The sequence below is a fragment of the Gracilinanus agilis genome, chromosome 2 (genome assembly GCF_016433145.1).
Source record: "Gracilinanus agilis isolate LMUSP501 chromosome 2, AgileGrace, whole genome shotgun sequence".
NCBI classification, from domain to species: domain Eukaryota; kingdom Metazoa; phylum Chordata; class Mammalia; order Didelphimorphia; family Didelphidae; genus Gracilinanus; species Gracilinanus agilis.
This window is the reverse complement of record NC_058131.1, coordinates 515,221,145-515,229,622: the sequence shown is the minus strand read 5'-3', so window position 1 is coordinate 515,229,622 and position 8,478 is coordinate 515,221,145.

The following is an 8,478-nucleotide window of genomic DNA, read 5'->3' as shown; positions in this document are numbered from 1 at the left end:
CTTATGAATTCCCTCCCCCTTCTCCCCTCCCTTTTTTTGTTCTCCCCGCTCCCCTGCTCCCCTTGGTTTATCCCTTATAACTTTCTCAGAAGGGTAAGATAAGAGTTTTATTTCCCAATGGATAATATAGCTACTCTTCCCTCTCCCGGGTTGATTACACTGAGAGTAAGGTTTGATTATTACCTCTTTATGCTCTCTTCCTCTCCTTCTTATAATAGTATTTGTCCCCTCTCTCCCCCATGCCCTCTTTGTGTGTAATAGAATATTCTATTTTCTTATTCGCTCAAGTTTCTCTTGTTGTCCCCTGCTATTCTCCCCCTCTTTCCCATCCCCCATGCCATCTTAGATTATTTAGTGTTCCACCCTCACCCTGTTAATTATTCTTCTGATTACTATAATAGTGAATATTATAATAGTGAATAGAGTTCACTACAGAGAATTAGACATAACATTTCTCTACAAAGGAATACAGATAATTAGATCTCACTGAGGCCCTTAAAAAGGCAAATTTAAAAATTATAAATTTTCTTTCTTTCCCCTCTGTATCTTATTTACCTTTTCAGGTTTCTCTCGATTTTTGTGGTTGGATATCAAACTTTCCATTTAGCCCTGGTCTTTTCTGTGCAAATACCTGGAATTCTTCAATTTTGTTGAATGTCCATACTTTCCCCTGGAAATATATAGTCAATTTTGATGGGTAGTTGATCCGTGGTTGCAGGCCCAGCTCTCTTGCCTTTCTGAATATTGTATTCCACGCCTTGCGGTCTTTTAGTGTTGAGGCTGCCAGATCCTGTGTGATCCTGATTGTTGCTCCTTGATATTTGAATTGTTTCTTTCTGGCTTCTTGTAAGATTTTTTCTTTTGCTTGGAAACTCTTGAATTTTGCAATGATATTTCTTGGTGTTTTCCTTTCTTGATCGAATGCCGCAGGTGTTCTATGAATCCTTTCAATGTCTATATTGCCCTCTTGTTGTAGGACTTCAGGGCAATTCTGCTGAATTATTTCTGTTAGTATAGAGTCCAGGTTTTTATTAATTTCTGGTTTTTCTGGAAGACCAATTATTCTCAAATTGTCCTTCTAGACCGGTTTTCTTGGTCTGTCACTCTCTCATTGAGATATTTCATGTTTCCTTCTATTTTTTCAGTCTTTTGGCTTTGTTTTATTTGTTCTTGTTGTCTTGAGAGATCATTAGTTTCTACTTGCTCAATTCTAGCCTTTAGGGATTGATTTTCGGCTATAATCTTTTGGTTTTCGGCCATTATCTTCTGGTTTTCGGCCATAATCTTCTGGTTTTCGGCCATAATCTTCTGGTATTCCTTTTCAATCTGGTCATTTCTTGTGTTCAATTTGCTTATCAATTCATTTGGTTTCTGAGCCTCGCTTTCCAGTTGCAAGATTCTACCTTTTAAACTGTTATTTTCTTGCCAGATCTCTTCCATTTTCCTCAAAATCTCAGTTTTGAACTCTTCCATAGCTTGTGCGGAGTTTTCCTTATTTGGGGGAGGGTCTGGATGGTTGTTTGTTCTCCTCCTCTGTTTGCTCGGTTGTCTGGATTTTCTCTGTGTAAAAGCTGTCGAGTGTTAAAGACTTCTTTTTTTTGTTATTATTCTTTCTCTTCTGAACTTCCTGTGACTGATTAGCCATCATTAGCCCAGCAGCTTCTCAGGTTTATCCTCGTGCTCAGTGTCTGTCAGAGATCTATTGGCTCCTGAGGTCTGAGTTCTAGTTTTTTCCAAGGTCAAGCCCCCTGGTGGATTCCCTTGCTTGATCCTCTGCAGGAGGTTCCTTTACAAGTCTCAGGGAGCTACTTCCACAGTCGTATACCCGTCTGCACTGGTTCCCCAGTTAGGTTTTAATTCCTGGCTGTGTCTGCCTCCACCCACGCCTCTGCTCAGCCGGCACTCTGTGCCCAGAGTCCTGCTCCCGCGCGCGCTCAGATTTCGTGTGCGTTTTTGACTTAATGGGATCCTAAGTCTTGCTGCTCTCAGGAACAGGTCCCGGAGCTGCCAATGACTCGATGGGTGCCCCAAACTTGCTCTATTTCTTTTTACCTGGGTTCGGAGCTATAGGTGAGTGTGGAGGGGGTGGGGGTGGGGCGGTTGCTCAGCCCGCGATTGAGTGAGAGCCCTTTTTAGCCTGGAAATGTCTCGATTCCACGTACCTTCCACGCTGTGCCCTGTTGTGGGGTTCCTCCGTTCGTCTGGACTTGTTTTTATGTCCCCTTGAGGAGTTTTGTGTGTTTCGGTCAGGAGAGGTTAAGAGCTGCTTCTTACTCTGCCGCCATCTTAACCCGGAAAACCTCAAAATTTGCTTTTTTAATTGAATTAGAAATTGAAGAAATGTCCATCAATTGGAGAATGGCAGAAAAAATTCTAGTATAGGATGAAGAGGATGATTCTAGAAGAAAGTGGAAAGACCTACAGGAACTGAGACAAAGTGAAGTAAGCATGACCAGGAGAGAGTACTGTATACAGTGGTAGCAAAGTTGTATGATGATCAGTTGTGAAAGACTCAGACATGTGGTGATCCATGGCAATTCTGAAGGACTTATGAGAGAAAAATATTATCTTTTTCCAGAGAGAGATCTGTTGGAGTCTGAATACAAATCAAATCATGCTATTTTCACTTTATTTTATTTGTGTTTTTATTTTTGTGTTTTTGGTTTTATATTAATATCCTCTCACAACAATGACCAGTATGGAAATATCTTGCATGATCATGCATATGCAACCCAGATCAAATTGCTCACCATCTCAGAGAGTGGGGAGTAAAGGGAGAGAGAAAATTTATGTCTTAAAATTTGGGGAAATAAATGTTAAAATTGTTATTGCATGTAATTGGGAAAGTAAATTATGAAAAAATACCATTTATTTTTAAAGATTTCTATATATGAGATGAATGGGTAGACAAATAATTAATGCTTTCATTACAAAACATGGGTTATTCTAGGCAGAAGCTGATAGATATGGTTACCACTATGCCATAAACTTACATGAGCATTGTCTGGTTAACTTAGGAAGCCATTTAGGTCTAAAATATGCTTACATATCAAAATTTTAAAATGACATGCTGTCATATGGGTTATTATATGGTCACAGAGCTTAATAAGATATGGCAACATTTTTCTTGTTTGTAAAGGATATCTCATTCTATCTATTAACATGTATACTATTTTTTTGTGCTTCATCACTTCATGCCTATATTATTGCAATAGTTTTTCATTGATCATCTTGCCTCATTTCTCTCCCTCCTTCAACCCAACATCTACATAGCTACCAAAGTTTTCTAAAAAGATCTGACCATATTACCCCTCCTTCTTACTCAGCAAAATACAATAGTTTCCTATCACCCCCCATCAATAAGATCCAATATATATTCCTTTCTTTGGCATGCTACAGTCTTCGCAATTGGAGCTTTTCCTTCCTTTCTCATTTTTACCCTCTGTTCCTCTTTATATACTCTGTGATCCAGCCATGTTGGTCAGTTTGTTGTTACTTGAACCCAAAAATCTATCTTCTTATTCCATATTTTATACTGGCTGTCCTTATGTCTTCTTTTCTCACTTATGTCTTTTAGCTTCCCTGGCTTCCACGACGACACCTTATGTGGGAGGTTAGTGATTAAAGTCATGTCTGATATCTAAAAGCAATTTAGTTAGATGAATATTTGTAGAAAAGAGGTATCCTTTCCTGGTTATAACATGCCCCTCACCCTTACCTAGGGTCATCCTGCTGTGGTTGATTTTGTTCTGTTTTGTTTTTTATATGTTGTTATTTCTTCCATTAGAATATAAGCTCCTTGTGGGCAGGGGATAGTTTTTCCTTTATTTGTAACCCTAGTGCTTAGTGTAGAAACCCAGGGATTGCTAAATAAATGGGTGTTGATTTATTGATTCATTGACTTCATTCACAGAATTCCAATTGCTTTATCCAATTGTGCTTATGGAGACATGCAAACCTAGAGCTAGGAAAGCAAGTCAAGTTGGCTGAGTGGGAAGCATTAGAGTCTCCCTCACCATACCTCTTTGACAAAGATGTAGAGAATGGACCAAGCTGAAAAATAATTGAAAAAGACAAGAAGTCACAATGTCCTTTTTTTCTTGCCCAAAGTAGATAAAGGAGACAGAATGGTCTATGGAAACTGGGGAGGAGGTTTGACCAGGAACTAGGAGATGCATTCCAGTGTCCAAGGACTGAGTGAGAGAGCCAAGCCAGGGCACCAGAAAGCAATCCCAGGGGTTCCCTGAGCAAGCTCTGGGTGCGGGTTGAAGGAATAGAAGCCATATAGCAATTCTGTAAATCATCATCTGGTCATAGTCCAGGGCAGAGAGGAGTAGTCACTGGCCCTGGTTACAAATGAGCATGAACAAGTTTCAGGAATCAAAAAGTAACTGTTTAACTCTCATCCCTGGTGCAGAGTACAGTATCTTAAACCAAAGGGGAATCAGTAGTTCAGTTGCTTTGAAATTATAGAACCTCCTAGGAATCTAGTAGTGGTAAGGAGGTGGTCTGATAAAACTCCCAACTAGAAACAAACCAGCAGTCCCAAACTGGGTCAGAAATTTGCAGAGCTCAGACCACAATAGCAGTGAACAGACTTTTTCCTAGATTAAATAATTCTGGGAACATCAAAAGCTTGCAGACTCCCAGCCAGACTAATGAAAGCAGCAGATGGGGTAAGAGCATAGAAGCTCACATCAGGCATCCTCTCCAGAACTGTGCATAGCCCAGCACTAAAGCAAAGGCCAAAGTCAAGAAGTAGACTGGAAAAATGATGAAAAGAGCAAACAAACAAAAAGAAGCCAAATATAAAGAACTATTAAAGTGACAGAAAAGCTCAAGGAGAAATACAAGAATAGAATGACTCAAAAAATGTACTTGTAACACTGCAAAGATAAACCAGGTTGGGCAAATTACAACAAGAATTCTTAAAAGAGTTAAACCAAGAGTTATAAAGGTAACAAAAATGATTTTTAAAAAACAAATGAGAACAGTAGATGAAAGAATGGGAAAAGAAGCAACACCTAAGAAGGAAAGATATGAAAAAGAGTCAACAGCTTGGATAAAGAGGTACACTAAACCTTAATGAAGAGAATAATTCTTTGAAATATAATTAACCACATAGAAAGTAATTACTCCATGAGACCTCAAGAAATAATTAAGTCAAAAGACTGAAAAGAAGCAAAAGAAAGGATGAAAATATCTCACTGGGGAAAACCAGTGGCCTGGAAAGTAGATTGAAGAAAGGTAATTTAAAAATCATTGGACTACCTGAAAGTCACGGAAAGATCTGAGATGTTATATTTCTAGACATATAAAATAAAACTGTTCAGATATATTACAGTAAGAGGAGAAAGTGGAAATTGAAAGAATCTACCAGCCACATACAGGAAAAAAATACTCCCAGGAATATTATAACCAAAATCTAGAGCCCACAGATCAAGCAAAAAATACTACAAGCACCCAGAAAGATAGAATTCAAGTATCAATGAGCCACCATAAGGATCATACAAAATTTAATAGACACCATTCTAAGGGAATGGAGAGTTTAGAAGATAGTATTTAGGAAGGCAAGGGATATAGGTTTAAAACCAAGAATAGCTTACCCAGGAAAATTGATCATAATCAATTTTTTTCAAATGGATCTTTAATGAAATAGAGGAATTCTATGCCTTTCTGATGCACCAATCAGAATAGAATAGAAAATTTTGACATGAAAATAAAGGAGTCAAGAGAAACATAAAAAAGGTAAATGTGAGCAAGAAATCATAAAAGACCTAGTAAGCTGTTTACCTTTTTATATAGTGAGATGATTCTTGTTACTTCTCAGAACTTTATCATCACCAGGGATGTATAGAGGGCGTCTAATTAAACAAAAGGCCATGGCATGATTCTATTGTGTTTGATAATCCCAAAAGAAGAATGAAATGGGTATGGAAGAGAAAAACACTGGGAGAGGAAAAAAGAAGAGGAAGAATCAAGGAAATTACCTCATATAAATGGGATGGATAAAGAGAAGTTTATACTTCCAGAAGGCAGTGGTGGATGGGAGGACAAATGATACTTGTACTTCAATCTGAATTTTTTAAAGGAGGAAAGAGTACAAATACACATTGCTGCATGCAGAAATACATCTTACCCAACAAGAAAATATTAAGGAAAAGGTTTAAGAGAAAATGGAGAGGGGGGATAAGAGGGAATTTAGATTAAGGGAAGCACTGGTCAGAAATGAAACACTCTTAAAGAGGAGACAAAAAAAGAACTATATTATAAGAGAATAGGATAGATAGAAATTTATATTTAACTGTCATAACTGTGAATATGAACAGGATGAATTCACCCATAAAATGGAAGACAATAGCAGAATGGGTTATAATCAAAGTCTAACAATATATTGTTTGTAAGAAACACTTTAAACAAAAAGTTACACATTGAGTAAAAATAAAAAGCTGAGGCAGAATCTATTATGCTTCAACTTAAATTTGAAAAGCCTGAGGTAGTAATCATCATCTCAGACAAAGCAAAGGCAAAAATGAACCTAACTAGAAGAGATGATCAGGGAAAAAAACATTTTCCTAAGAGATAACATGGACAATATATTAATATCAACACTGAGCATGTGTCAAATGGCATAGTTTTAAAATTTCTTATAGGAAAATTTCAGAGTTACATAAACAAATAGGCAGCAAATGTAGGGTAAGAGGGCCCTCCCAATACATCTGATGCTACATCTGGGTTAACTGCAGTGTATTATCCTGAAATATAGATCTATTTGTTAAGTGCTTCCTCAATATTTCTTTCCTCAACCTACTTCCATTCTGTTTTTGAATTTCTTCCTCTTTTTATATTGTTCAAATTCTTTCTAGGCTAAGTAATTATAACGCAAAGAGCTTGCGATCAAATCCTGGCTCTGCCTCTTTTTGCTAGTTAAGTCACTTAACTACTCAGGTTTTAAGCTTTCCCTGTCAAATGAAAGGACCAGAGATTATCTTCAATCTTTCTTCCTTCTCCAAATCTACTATCCAATTTGAATTCATTGTATATGACTTTGTTATACCACTATTTGCTCATTGGCCATAGTGTGCTATGGCAGAGTTCACTATGAAATAGCCTCTGAAGCTTTGGGAGCTAGCATGAAATGATATTTAGAAGGATTAAGATTTGAACCAATTTCTTACTGTATTTTTCACATCTGTTCTTGAATGGTAAACCCTTAGTATTAGTTCAGTAGAAGAGTCATATCTGGCATATGCAAGACAGAAATTCTAGTTTTACAAAGATATTCATGGAAAGATTTATCCTCTCATCTAGAACTGGCAAAAAAAACCCAACCCACTAGGTTAAATTATTAAAAAAAATTAACTTTTGGGTATTTCTATTTGAAACCAGCCAAGTTAAATCTCTTCAATGGTACTCTATTTTCTTATATATAAGCTTTGGTTTAGACTACACTATACTAGAGGCTTAGACTAAGGTCCCTTTCAGCTCTCAGTTAATGATTCAATGATTCTATGATCTTGTTTGAACAATTATGAAATAGAAAAGGTAACCAGCTGTCATACTTCTCACTGATAGGAAAATATGGATAGCTAATATGGAAAATACATAAAGTAATTATTTGTACAAAATGACTAGGAATGAATTCCATTGATCATAGGTGAAACCTATGATGACATTTTATGGAACAGATTTATCAGTTTACAACAGACTTTCATTAAAAGCAGCTCTAACTTGGAGAGTTGTGAATATAGTTATAGATTTTCAATATTACTGAATAATTGTCAGGATAAAAAGTAAAACTGAATAGCATCAAATCAGTCACACAGAAAGTGGTAATTCCCAACATGATAAACTTGAACAGGAAACATTTTGTACTTATTCCTGGTAAATAATATTGGAAGGCACTGCATTTTTTCTTGAGAAATTTTTATAAATTTATGTAATCAACTTGGAAATTATTTTCCTTAAAAGTAATAGTGGTGGGTATAATCAAAAGATTTTAGAGTCAAGTGGAAAAAAATCAGGATTTTCCTGAGATTTCCCAAATTCACCTCCAAACAACTATTACAAAAATACAATACCTGAAAATAATTTCTGGAGCAGCAGAACCAACAGAAGGCTGGGGTGAAACAATTTTCCCTTCTAAGACTACTTAGAAGCTTGGCAGAAAAGGTCTATCTCATTTGGGTAAGAGGTAATCACAATCCAGTGTAGATGGCATATAGGCAAGCCAATAGCAGGCCTTGTTATAACAAGCTAGAAAGGCAATCAAGCCCCCATTATCTACAGACACATGGAAAAAATACTTCCTAAATTACTATTGGTAAGAGAAATGCTAAGTAAAATAATTCTAAGGTACTACCTCACACCTATCAGATTGACTAATAGGACAGTAAAGGAAAATGATAAATGTTGGAAGGGATGTGGGTAAATCAGGACACTAATGCATGGTTGGTGGAGTTGTGAATTGATTCAAGA